At 39.7% G+C, this 14,020-nt stretch overlaps 1 long non-coding RNA gene across 1 annotated transcript in view; it reads right to left on the bottom strand.

Moving 5' to 3' along the window:
- The window catches only part of LOC309559570, a 317,658-nt gene that overhangs the window by 13,732 nt on the left and 289,906 nt on the right, over positions 1-14,020 (bottom strand). The window lies entirely within an intron of this gene.

Raw genomic sequence — 14,020 nt, forward strand, 5'->3', positions numbered from 1 at the left:
AGAGGGAGGAGGGGGAGGCGGACCTCCTATCACAGCTTAGAATGGCAGCAAGGATGGGAAATGTCATTATAATGGGGGATTTTATTTATCCAGATACAGTGGGGATCGAAAGTTTGGGCACCCCAGGTAAAAATTTGTATTAATTTGCATAAAGAAGCCAAGAAAAGATGGAAAAATCTCCGAAAGGCATCACATTACAGATTAGACATTCTTGAATATGTCAACAAAAGTTAGATTTTATTTCCATCATTTACACTTAGTTAATATCTTGTACTGCCCCCTTTGGCAAGTATCACAGATTGTAAACGCTTTTTGTAGCCAGCCAAGAGTTTTCAATTCTTGTTTGAGGTATCTTTGCCCATTCTTCCTTACAAAAGTCTTCCAGTTCTTTGAGATTTCTGGGCTGTCTGTCACGCACTGCTCTTGTAAGGTCTATCCATACTGTAGATTTTAAATTATGTTCAGGTCAGGAGATTGTGAAGGCCATGGCAAAACCTTCAGTTTACGCCTCTTGATGTAATCCCCCGTGGATTTCGAGGTGTGTTTAGGATCATTATCCATTTGTAGAAGCCATCCTCTCTTTAACTTCAGCTTTTTCACAGATGGCATCAAGTTACCATCCAAAATTTGGTGAAATTTTATTGAATCCATTTTTCCTCTACTCGTGAGATGTTCCCTGTGCCACTGGCTGCAATACAACCCCAAAGCATGATTGATCCACCCCCATGCTTAACAGTTGGACAGAGGTTCTTTTCATTAAATTCTGTGCCCCTTCTTCTCCAAACGTACCTTTGCTCATTCCGGCCAAAAAGTTCAATTTTAACCTCATCGGTCCACAGAACTTTTTTCCAAAATGCATCAGGCTTGTCTATATGTTCATTTTTACAGTTCAAATGCTGATTTTTGTGGTGAGGACGTAGAAGCGATTTTCTTCTGATGACTCTTCCATGAAGATCATATTTGTACAAGTATCTCTTTAAAGTGGAATAATGTACCACAACTCCAGGGTCTGCCAGATTTTTCTGGAGGGATTGTGCAGTCAAACGTTTTTTTTCACAATCCTGCGAGCTGTTCTGTCTCATATTTTTCTTGGTCTTCCAGATCTTGCTTTAACTTCCACTGTTCCTGATGACTGCCATTTCTTAATTACATTCCGAACAGAGGATATTGACATCTAAAAACGCTTTGCTATCTTCTTATAGCCTTCTCCAGCTTTGTGAGCGTCAACTATTTTCAGTTTCAGTTTTCTAAACAACTGCTTAGAAGATTCCATTGTGCTGATTGTTGGGGCAAGGTCAGATGAGTCTGGGCATTTAAAACCTTTGAGATTGACATCACCTGGTCTTCCCAGACTATGATTGAGAACAATCCAAGACACTGACAGGTCTCAGCCTTGCAAAGGGGGCAGTGCATGCTATACATTCTGCAGGGTGCCCAAACTTCAGACGCCATTTTTTTGTTTTTTGTAATTTTGAAAGTGTAAATGATGGAAATAAAATCAAATTTTTGTTGACATATTATAAGAATGTCTAATCTGTAATTTGATGCCTTTTGGAGATTTTTCCATCTTTCCTTGGCTTCTTTATGCACATTAATACAAGTTTTTACCTGGGTTGCCCAAACTTTCGATCCCCACTGTATAGATTTGTCAGAAGGAACCGTGCATTTGTCTAAGGCTCGCCATTTCCTAAATGTTTTGCAGGACAGTTTCATGGGTCAGATGGTGAATGCACCAATGAGAAACAATGCGTTACTAGACCTACTGATTACTAACAATACAGACCTGATCGCGGATGTAGAAGTATGGGGCAACTTACGAAACAGTGACCATAGGTCAATTTGTTTCAGTATAAACCACAGAAATAGGAAACATAAGGGTAATTCAAGGACACTAAATTTCAAAAGAGCCAACTTCCCTAAGCTGCGCTCTTTGCTAGACAAAACAAATGGGATAGAATCCAAGGAGCAAAGAACACTGAGTGCTTTTAGAACATACTGAATAAAGATATTGGCCAGTGCATTCAAACAGGGAATTTAAAAGAGCTAAAATAAACCCTGGGTGGCTAAACTCCAATGTAAAAATGCATATAAAAACGAAAGAAAAGGCCTTCAAAAAATACAAAGCTGAGGGGACATTGGCAGCATTCCAACATTACAAAGAATGCAATAAGAAAAGTAAGAGTGCAATCAAGGTGGCTAAGATAGAACACGAAAGGCACATAGCAAAAGAAAGTAAAAAAACACAAGAAATGTTTTAAGTATATAAATAGTAAGAAACAGAGGCCAGAACATATTGTCCTAATAAACGATGATGAAGGGAATCTGGCTTTAAAAGGTCAGAGAGAAGGCAAAGGTTCTAAATAAATTATTTTCCTCAGTTTTCACAAAAGAAACAGGGGGATACAGTAACCTAGAATGTAATGTTAATGTTAATGTTAATAACATGTCACAGAAAGCAACCCTCATGGTTAACAGAAGACAGACTCAGAACTAGGCTTAAAAAACTTAACATAAATAAGTCACCGGGACCAGATGGCTTACACCCAAGGGTCCTTAAGGCACTAAGCAAGGTGATAGTCAGACCATTGTTCTTAATTTTTATGGACAGTCTATTGATGAAAATGAGGATGTGGAAACCTTACAAGAAGACCTCAACAAAATAACGGGGTGGACAGCTACATGGCAAATGAGGTTTAATGTTGGAAAATGTAAGGTAATGCATTTGTGTACTAAAAATACTGACGCAAGTTACTCACTATGGGGAGAACCTTTGGAGGAATCTAAGATGGAAAAGGACCTGGGGGTACTAGTAGACGATAAGCTCAGCAATGGCATGCAATGCCAAACTGCTGCATGCAAAGCCAACAGAATACTGGTATAAAAAAGGGGATTCACTCCAGAGATAAAATGATAATTCTCCCACTCTTCAAGACACTGGTCCAAGCGCATCTTAAATATGACATCCAGTTCTGGGCACCAGCCCTCAGGAAGGATGTACTGGAACTTGAGAGAGCCCAGAGAAGGGCAACAAAGCTAATAAAGGGAAAGGAAGACTTCAGCTATGAGGAAAGACTACAAGCATTGAACGTATTCTCTCTGGAGTGGAGACGTTTGAGAGGGGATATGATGTCAATGTACAAATACCATACTGGTGACCCTAGCATAGGGAACAAACTTTTCAGCGAAAGGGAATATAAAATGACACGCGGCCATTCGCTAAAATTAGAAGAGAAGCGGTTTAACCTTAAACTGCGTAAAGGGTTCAGAGCAGTAAGGGTGTGGAATTCTCTTCCACAAGCAGTGGTATCAGCAAGGGGCATCAGGAAAGGATTAGATGGGCACCTTAACAACCACAACATACAGGGTTATACAATGTTCTATTGACAGCAAACACATACACACACACATACACACACACTCATCATAGGTTAAAATGGATGGACTAGTGTCTTTTTTCAACCTCACTTACTATGTAACTATGAGGGAGTCTAATACCACATGTCCTGCTATGGAGGAGCTGCTACTAACCCAGGTCAGATTCAGGGGTTATTAGGCAAATGTTCCTGTGTGTAATAGTTTATAGCGATGGGCCGAACACTTCCCTGGTTCGGTTTGCACCAGAACTCCTAAACATGGAAAAAGTTCAGACCTGAACTGCAAACTCTCTTAAAGAGGTTGTAAACCTCAGAAAAACAAATGTAAAAAAAGAGAAACTTGAAAGACAAAGGCATAATGAGCTAGTACTCACCTTAGAACGAAGCCCCCTCAGTGCCGCCCGCTCACCGTAACACGGTAGACATTTTCTGCCTTTCTTCTTCCTGGTTCACATCCTCTGGCCATCTGATTGGTCAAAGGTGCAATGACATCACTCCCGCGCATGTGACCGGGAGCCACCTTTCACGGCACAGGGCTCTGAAGGAACATCACGGATAGCCGTTCCTTCAGAACGCATGCGCCGATATTTTGTTACCAGTCTTTAAATAAATACACTCGAAAGCAATAGGCAACAATAATAAACTATTGGTGATGGCTGAATTTGTGGGGAGCTCAAAGGAATGTACAGTGCATTCTAAGCCCTGATTGGCTTGCCGCTGGTAAGGAATCATCAGCTGTCATCAGCTGCTGAGGACGTACTACTACGAAACGCGTACACTTCCGGTTCCGGCATTCTGGCGTGGACCGCATTGCGCTCCAAACGCATATTCACTGCTTGTCTTGTACTTCTTAAATGTGAGTACCTTTTAACCTGCTTATTTGAAATAAAACCCTGTTGTACAATATCACACGATGTGCCTCTCCCTTATTCTATAATTCCTGCCCCACTACTTCGAGTGACACACCGCGGACACTTGGAACATATACTTCCTACTGTCAGGACTCCAGCAGACCCCAGCTACCTTCCCTTAGGAGCCCTCCTCTAACCCGGGACCTATCAGGGATCCACGAGGACGTCCCATCCAGGACCCTCAGAGGAAGCAAGCATCCACCTACTGGATCATCATATAAACCTGCTCTATACCCCTGTGTGGGGTGGGTATTTCTGGTGAGTGCGCTACTTATTAGAGGGGTCACCGAGCGCCTCACTGCCCACCATGGGGTCACTCATAGTGTATTTATTACACAAAGACTGTCACCTGCCACCTATTTATGGACCTTTTTAGTCACTTTTTAACCATTTAAAAACCATCACTTGTCTCCTCACTATATATATTTTTTGATCTATTATTGGGTCCATTTTTTTGGAAACCTAGCCACGTTTATCTACATTATTTAAGTGCCACTGGTTTATATATGTGCACACGTCACCTTTGATATTCATGCACATGTCACTTTGATTCTGATATCTATTGTACCATTTATATATTCTGGATTTCATATCACTTGTGGTCACTTAAGCACAGGTCACGTTTATTTTTATTTTTCTATTGGCACTCACTTATCTTCGTATACATATATATTGTATTTATTTAGTTTTAGTCACAGTTTTTGATATCCATATTTATTATCCATATCCTCTGGATTCCACAAACCTGTGGTTACTTATGCACATGTCACTTTATGTACTGACACTCATCCATATCATAATTGCTTACATTTGTGGTTTTTCACGCACATGACATCACTTGCCACTTTAAGTCAGTGATTCATATCATATTATATTTTTACTCATTGTGTCTAACTTTATTGGATTTTCAGTACATTTTACATATTTATTGCCACATTTGGCACTCTATATCTTCTTTTCATGCATTTCTTACTACTAGGCAGCGCCATTCCCTCACAGCCATTAATGTCTAAACCACTGGCAACAAAAGTGAATAAACCCCAAAATGTCCAAATTGGGCCTAAAGTGTAAATATTCTGTGTGGCCACCATTATTTTCCAGCATTGCCTTAAGCCTCTTGGGCATGGAGTTCACCAGAACTTCACAGGTTGCCACTGGAGTCCTCTTCCACTCCTCCATGACATCACGGAGCTGGTGGATGTTAGAGACCTTGCGCTCCTCCACCTTCCATTTGAGGATGCCCCACGGATGCTCAATAGGGTTTAGGTCTAGAGACATGCTTGGCCAGTCCATTACCCTTACCCCCAGCTTCTTTAGCAAGGTAGTGGTTGTCTTGGAGGTGTATTTGGAGTTTTTATCATGTTGGAATACTGACCAGCAGCCCAGTCTCCGAAGTATGTCACAGTACATTCATGGTTCCCTCAATGAACTGTAGCTCCCCAGTGCCGACAGCACTCATACAGCCCTAGACCATGACACTCCCACAACCATGCTTGACTGTTGGCAAGATACACTTGTCTTTGTACTCCTCACCTGGTTACCGCCACACACGCTTGACACCACCTGAACCAAATAAGTTTATCTTGGTCTCATCAGACCACAGGACATGGTTCCAGTAATCCATGTCCTTAGTCTGCTTGTCTTCAGCAAACTGTTTGCATGCTTTCTAGTGCATCATCTTTAGAAGAGGCTTTCTTCTGGGACGACAGCCATGCAGACCAATTTGATGCAGTGTACAGCATATGGTCTAAGCACTGACAGGCTGACCCCCCACCCCTTCAACCTCTGCAGCAATGCTGGCAGCACTCATACGTCTATTTCCCAAAGACAACCTCTGGCTATGACGCTGACCACTTGCACTCAGTTTCTTTGGTCAACCATGTTGAGGCCTGTTCTGGGTGGAACCTGTCCTGTTAAACCACTGTATGGTCTTGGCCACCGTGCTGCAGCTCAGTTTTAGGGTTTTGGCAATCTTCTTATAGCATAGGCCAGTGTTTCTCAACTCCGGTCCTCAGGGCACACTAACAGGCCAGGTTTGCAAGAAAACTGAAATACATCACAGGTGATATAATTTGCTGCTCAGTGATTGCAGTATTCTAGTCTGCATCTCCCCAAGGTAATACTTAAAACCTGGCCTGTTAGTGTGCCCTGAGGACCGGAGTTGAAAAAACTGGCCTAGGCCATCTTTATGTAGAGCAACAATTCCTTTTTCAGATCCTCAGAGAGTTCTTTGCCATGAGGTGCCATGTTGATCTTCCAGTGACCAGTATGAGAGAGTAAGAGTGATAACACCAAATTAAACACATCTGCTCCCCATTCACACCTGAGACCTTGTAACACTAACAAATCATATGACACCAGGGAGGGAAAATGGCTAATTGGGCCCAATTTGGACATTTTGACTTAGGGGTGTACTCACTTTTGTTGCCAACGGTTTAGACAATAATGGCTGTGTGTTGAGTTATTTTGAGGGGACAGCAAATTTACACTGTTATACAAGCTGTACACTGTACTTTACATTGTAGCAAAGTGTCATTTCTTCATTGTTGTCACATGAAAAGATATAGTAAAATATTTACAAAAATGTTAACGGTGTACTCACTTTTGTGAGATACTGTAGCTAGTGTTAGCTCAGGGCTCAGTTACCAGCATAGTTAGAGGTCCAATTGCATGGCAGATTAGAAACTACTAGGAGCTAAGAAGCAGAGTAGAGTTCCAGTGTCACACCATGGTTTCTGTTGGTGAGAAGCTGTGTTCCAGGCTGTTTGTACAACTGTTGGAGGATCTCTCCATCATCCCAGATTCTGTCTTAAGGTTTTTCATACCTAGACGGACGCCATATCATGATCATCCTTAGGGGCTACTGCAACTGGACTTTGCTGCAAAAATCATTTGGAGGTATCTTTATTAATAACTATATATACTGTACCTGGGTATACAATTCCACCAGGACTCTTATTGGGCCTTTTATTGATATTACCTCTAAACTTCTTGAGATGGGAACGAGGGACACCTATTTACAAAAGTATGTAGGCATAAGACACCCTCTCTGCCACGCCCCGCCCCCTTAAGGGAAAATTATACAAAAAAAGATTAGTTAAACTCACAAGTGTTTTTTTTTACTACTGCTATTCCTTTATACTGGCTTTTCAAATGTACACATGCTGCAATTTAGAAACTGAATGAAAGGTTTAGCACTGGAAAAAAAAGTGAATTTTTTATATAACTATATACAGTAGATTAGACCAAATTGAGGGACAAAAGTGAAGCAAAGAAGGATAGAGGGACTTTATTCCAACAATCAGGGACAGTTGGGAGCTGGGATATTATGTGTTTGTACATTAACCACTTACGGACTGCCCACTGTGTAGTTACGTCGGTAGTTTGACGTTAAATAACGGGGATATGGCAGCAGATAGCTGCCATAAACCCAGTATTTTATTAAACTGCGGGCGGTCCGCATTAACACAAGAGTGGTCCCAGTGGCGGATTCGCCACGGGATCACCCTTATGGGTGGGGAGAAAAGGAGTCCCGTCCCCCCTCCCGCCGCTTCCCGTGGTTTTCCCCACTTACCGGACCTGCCAATAGCGGGGGAAACGATCCAGTCTGCTCTCCTCTCAGGCAGGAAGTCGAGTGAGGGCAAGAAGGCCCTCACTCGACTTGGAGGACCAGAGCGATTTCATATGTCGCTTCCTAGCAACTGATTTAAAGAGCCCATTTTATTCATCATTAAATAAATGACTTTTTTTTTCTTTTTTAGTGTAGATGTGAGATCTGAGGTCTTTATGACCCCCAGATCTCACATTAAAGAGGTCCTGTCATGCTTATTTCTATTACAAGGGATATTTACATTCCTTGTAATAGAAATAAAAGTGATCAAAATAAAAAAAAAAAAACTGTAAAAATAAAAGATAAAATAAATAGGAAAAAAATTAAAGCACCTTGTCCCCGTTAGCTCTCGCACAGAAGCAAATGCATACGCAAGTCGCACCCACATATGTAAACCTAAGGGGATTTTTAAGTGCCAATGTTTGTCGCTATTCCACGAGCATGCGCAAATTTGAAGCATGACATGTTGGGTATCTATTTACTCGGCGTAACATTATCTTTCACACTATAGAACAAAATTGGGCTAACTTTACAGTTTTCTTATTTTTTAATTAAAAAAAGTATTTTTTTTCCAAAAAAGTTGCGTTTGTAAGACTGTGTGATAAAAAATATTGCAACCATCTCCATTTTATTCTCTAGGGTCTCTGCTAAAAAATATATAATATTTGGGAGTTCTAGGTAATTTTCTATAAACAAAACTGATTTTAACTTGTAAACAACAAGTGTCAGAAAAAGGCCCGATCCAGAAGCAGTTAAATGTATGTACTATTTGATTGTAATCCTTTATTATATAAAGCTAGTATTATTTCCATACTGTTGTGCATTAATAAATTTATGGGTAATGTTACTTATTGATAGCAGTAGGTTCTCTGCTCCCAATTACTTTGAATATATTAGTGGTTTATTTACCAGGAACGGAATCCTCTCTCTTCCCAGAGGCCCTGTTTTGGGAGGAGGCACTGCCAACTTTATTACCAAACCTACTCTTCCATTTAGCGAAGGCTCTGGTTCTCTTATTTACCTATGGGTTAAGTGTAATATCCTGTTTGGGGAGGCCCATTTCTCTTAAACCCCCCAAAATGGATATATACAGTATGCATATACACGCACACACTTCATACTACTTTATTTATGTTATGTCTGCTTCAACTGCATATTTTTATATTCCAGGTTGACAGATCTGGAACCTACAAAATGCTGAAAGTGACGTTTAGCTTCTTAATATGAGTGGGAAATTTCTTTCTATCTTTCTTTAATTATTGCCATTTTTACAGACAGTAAATGTTATTATAAAAATAACAACACACAAACTTTGTAAGACATAAAGCAACCTATATGTAATGCAGTATCTATTAATAAGCATTTCTAAATTGGCAGTCCCCACTAGGAAGCTTCATATCTCGGAAATAAATCTTTCATAAATGCCACAGTTTTAATTATTAAGATATTTCAGTACTGGTATTTCACTTCAAGTGAAGGAACCATACTGGTTATATTATATAGGCAAATAAATGCCACAGGGGGCAACTGATGATTCACATCTGACATTAAGTCAAATCCTTCATTAGAAAATGTTTACATTTTTTTACATACAGTACTTGATGCCAGTTTTACTAAAAAAATATGACGAGAGAGTGTTCAGTTAAAAGGTCATGAACTTTAAAGGGGTCTTCTCCCTTAATATGTTGTTTGATGCTAGCTGTTCCTTAATTTGCTGATTAATGTGGCTTATGTATTAATACATATTTAATGTGACCTGTTATATTGCTTTTGGTCCCGCTCAAAGCAGAAGTGAAAGTGTATCCTTGTGTCCCAAAACATGGGGTGCAGGCTTATCCTGATACCAATCCAGAGGGCTAGTAAATGTAAAGAGGGAAGGATCGCCCCTACTTCCAACCAGCCCAGGCCAATAAACGACAGTCTACAGTAAATCCCCCTCCATTGCGGGGGTTACGTTCCGCAAAAAGTGAAAATCCGCGAAATAGAAAAACCCTATTAAAATGCATTGTAGGCATGTTTTTTTTTACTGTCACTGTACGTGTAAAAGCCTTTTAAGGTCCTTAAACACACTTTTAAAACAATAGAAACTCATTTAAACACATAAAAGATACTGAGAGACATAGCAAGAGCTATGGAAAACACAAAAATATTTTATTTTTAATGATTTATATAGTAAAATAACATTACAGAAAAAAAACGCAATATGCCGGGACCGCAAAAACTGAACCGCGATGGAGCGGGGGTTTACTGTACATGTCTCCATATTGTGGTGAATACATATTTACTATTACAATAAATACAATGCAAAATACCCATAAAAACCAATCTTATTTTATCTGTAATCAGTTTAGAATGAGCAGAACAATAAAATATGATGTTTAATTGAAATAATATAAATATGTGCTGCGCAAACCTGTGTAGCTTATATTAATAATAAATTAATTTAAACAAATAATGAATTTGTAGTGAAAAATGTGTATCACTCTGTGTAGAAAAAATATATATATGTGTTTATATCAACATTTGTGCACTGATTAAACCCAATTTAAACACAATTAATAATTCTCTATATGCAATATAACCATACAATGAATATTCAACACATAATGATTTTAATTGTTTTTTGATATGTTTTAGTACTTTCTATATTGTTTGGTATGATAAAAAGCAAGGACCGTCATACTCTTTTTTTTTCCACCATGCAATATACAGTATTTTTTTATATGATACAATCTAGTACTTTAAAGCTGTGCTGTATATTCTGTACTGGATGCTGTTGAAGTATTACAATTTACATAATGCCTCAGGTTTGTCACTTATAGCACATGCAAAGTTACAAACACATTCAATATAATTACAATGCAGAGGAGTCCTGATGCAAACAGAAAATGATTATTTACTGATTATTGTGTATAATATTATACAATATTTGTGCAGTGAAGGAGATACAAACCCAGAATGAACAGGCTTCACGTATTAGGATTCTAAAACAGCTCACATAATACTAGAAGCTCTTTGTGTGATTCACCTCTCAGTAGCCAGTGATTGGATGTGGGGGCTGTAGGAGAGGTCAGAGTCTTGGATTACACCTAGCACCTTGACGTGTGTGGAGGGACCAATTGTTGTGCCATTGATCTTAATGGTAAAATCATGGGGAGGAGGTCGGGAAAAGAGGAAATATTACAAGCCCAGTTTTAGAAAGATTGAGTTTGAGGTAGTGGTGGGACATCCATACTTATATGTTGCTTAGTAAGTTTGTGATACAGGATGAGATTGAGGGGGGGAATTGAGGAGTCGAGAGATAGATTTGGGTGTTGTCAGCATAGAGGTGGTATTAGAAGCCATGGGAGGTTATCAACTGGTCCAGGGAAGAGGTATAGAGAGGGAATAGGAGGGGCCCAAGGATGGAGCCTTGGGGTACCCCAACAGAAGGAGGAAGAGGAGTGGAGGAGATGGTGTTGTATATGACACTAAAAGTGCGCTGAGGTAGGTAGGAGGAGAAACAGGAAAGAGTAGAATCACGGAGGCCAAGGTAGTGGAGTTTGTTGAGGAGCAGTGAGTGGCCAACTGTGTTTAAGACAACAGAAAAGTCCAAGAGTATGCAAGCAGGGAGATGGGTCTAAAGTTATTCAAACAGATGGGGTCCAGTGAGGGTTTTTTCAAGTTTGGGGAAAACCAGTGCATGTTCGAGCAGGAATGGAAAGATGTCAGAGGAGAGAGAGAGAGGTTAGAGAGTTTAGAATAAAGCAGGAAGGTGCCCACAGTAATTGTGACAGGACAGGGTCCAGGGGACAGGTCGTGAGGTGGGCCATGGAAAGGAGTTTAGCAACTTCCTAAATGGTGACAGGGATGAAGAAAGAATGTATTGAGTGCGGTGTTGGACTTGGTGTGTTCATGTGGGAAGGAAGCTTGGAGCTGGATATCTCATCATGAATTCTGTTGATTTTGTTTTTGAAATGCTTGACAATCACCCGGGCAGTAAGCAAGTTGGTGGGTGGAGGCAGTGGGGGTGAATTAAGGGTAGAAAAGAGTTGACAAGCTTTGGATGAGAGGGCTTTTATAAGAGTGGTGTAGTAGGTTTGTTTAGCAGTGTGGAGGTAGGAGTTGTATTTGAGAAGGGCATATTTGTAGAGGGTGAAGTCTTGCAGGGATTTCATTTTACGCCACACTCGCTCAAAAACATGGCTGCATCTCTTGAAACTTTTGGTGTTGTCTGTTTACCAGGGTTGCAGCAGGTGAGATCTGGTTCTGCGTGTAGAACGAGGAACAAGTGTGTCCAGGGAGGATGATAGTATGTTGTTGTAGACGGAAGCGTTTAGGTTAGGGCAGGACAGGGGTGTGATTTTATCGTAAAGGCAATCAGTAGCAGAATAAAGAAAGGAAGGGTTGAGGTGGCAAAGGTTCCTGCAGGTAACTGCAGGTTGATGGCATTAGAGGTAAGAGACAAGGAGAGTGTGAAACAGATAAGGTTGTGATCGGAGAGAGGAACAGTCACCAAGGATGATGGTGGGTACTTCAGAGGGGAGAAATATTGAGGTGATTTGCAGCCTTTAAACATATGGATCATCTCATAGGTAGCGTATGGCAGTGGTCCTCAACTCCGGTCCTCAGGGCCCACTAACAGGCCAGATTTTAAGTATTACCTTGGGGGAGATGCAGACTAGAGTACTGCAATCACTGAGCAGCAAATTATATCACCTGTGATGTATTTCAGTTATCTTGCAAATCTGGCCTGTTAGTGGGCCCTGTAGGCCAGGGTTGAGGACCACTGGCGTATGGTATCAGTCAGCTTTATTGCGTTAAAACAATCTCAAAAAGCGTAAACCGCCCTAAACCATGAAAAAAAAGAAGAATATCCCACATACTGCAAATAAGTAAATAGATTTATAGATTAGATAGGAATATGGCAATGCATGTTTCTCCCTTCTGCTTGGTCCAGCTGTGGTAGATGTGATGATGTAAGCGCTCTAGGTTCTGTCTAATGCTTTTCATCACAGAGGGTGTTGTCAGGGGCTGGATCATCATAGCGAGACACATTTATGAGATATTTTGGACTTTGCAATGAAATTATGTTTAACACTTATGGAATTTTGCACATTTTTATATAAATGTTATTTATATGATTTTTATGTAACATTTATTATATGATTTAAAGGGATAGCGCAGCAATATTTGAAAATCTTTTATATCTTATTTCAAGGTGTTATATGCAGACAGCTTTCTAGTTTTCACGTTTTTTGCACTGAGAGTGTAATGAGAGTATTATAGTATTAATTACATCTGCTATTTTCAGTATGATTTAGGGTTTATGGACATAAACTGTAACTAGGAAGCAAGACAAGAACAACATGTGTCATGCGTTTTTAAGGAAAAATAGCTTGCCTTTTGAAATGCATTTGAGACATGTTTGAGTTCTGTTTGAGATACTTACTATATGTTGACCTTGCATTCACACAAACTGATATAATACCTATATGTCAAAGAATAAAAACTGCAGGAACATATACAGGATTTGCAGCTATGTACTGTGGTGTTTTGTGTTAAAATGCATATGTAAAGCACTGTGTAAATTGACAGCGCTATATACTGTATGTACCTGAAATAAAATAAATAAATAAAAATGGCATGATTTGGCAATCTACTATTTATGTACTCTACAAGTGTAAATTATTACATTGCAGAAGTATGAGGGAACATCTTTATATAGATTTCGAAAAAAAGGTATAAATCATCCTCCATTTTGAAAAAAAAAATGTATATATTTTATATAAAACATATTTTCTAACTTTGGAGAAAATATTTACAAGTAGACAGGCTTGTAATGAATAAAAAATACTCCGAAGGTTGCATAGTGCAATATTTATGCTAGTTAGAAGTAGCATGTTGTAGTGATAAATTATTGGTACCTCGCAGGTGGAAGCCTTCCAAAACAAATAATCTAGTTAATCAAAGCTTAGGATATACCAATGCTGTTCTGTTCTGAGAGGAATTCCGCTAAGCTGGGAGCAGCTATTTTGTGTTTCCTAGGCAACCTGTACTTCCTGCAGGGTTGCAACCTCTAATCACTGCACTGGAAAGCTGAAAAAAAAAGGATTATTGAAGATTAGAAAATACATGCATACTTC

The sequence above is a fragment of the Pelophylax lessonae genome (genome assembly GCF_965119305.1).
Source record: "Pelophylax lessonae genome assembly, chromosome: 7".
NCBI lineage: Eukaryota > Metazoa > Chordata > Amphibia > Anura > Ranidae > Pelophylax > Pelophylax lessonae.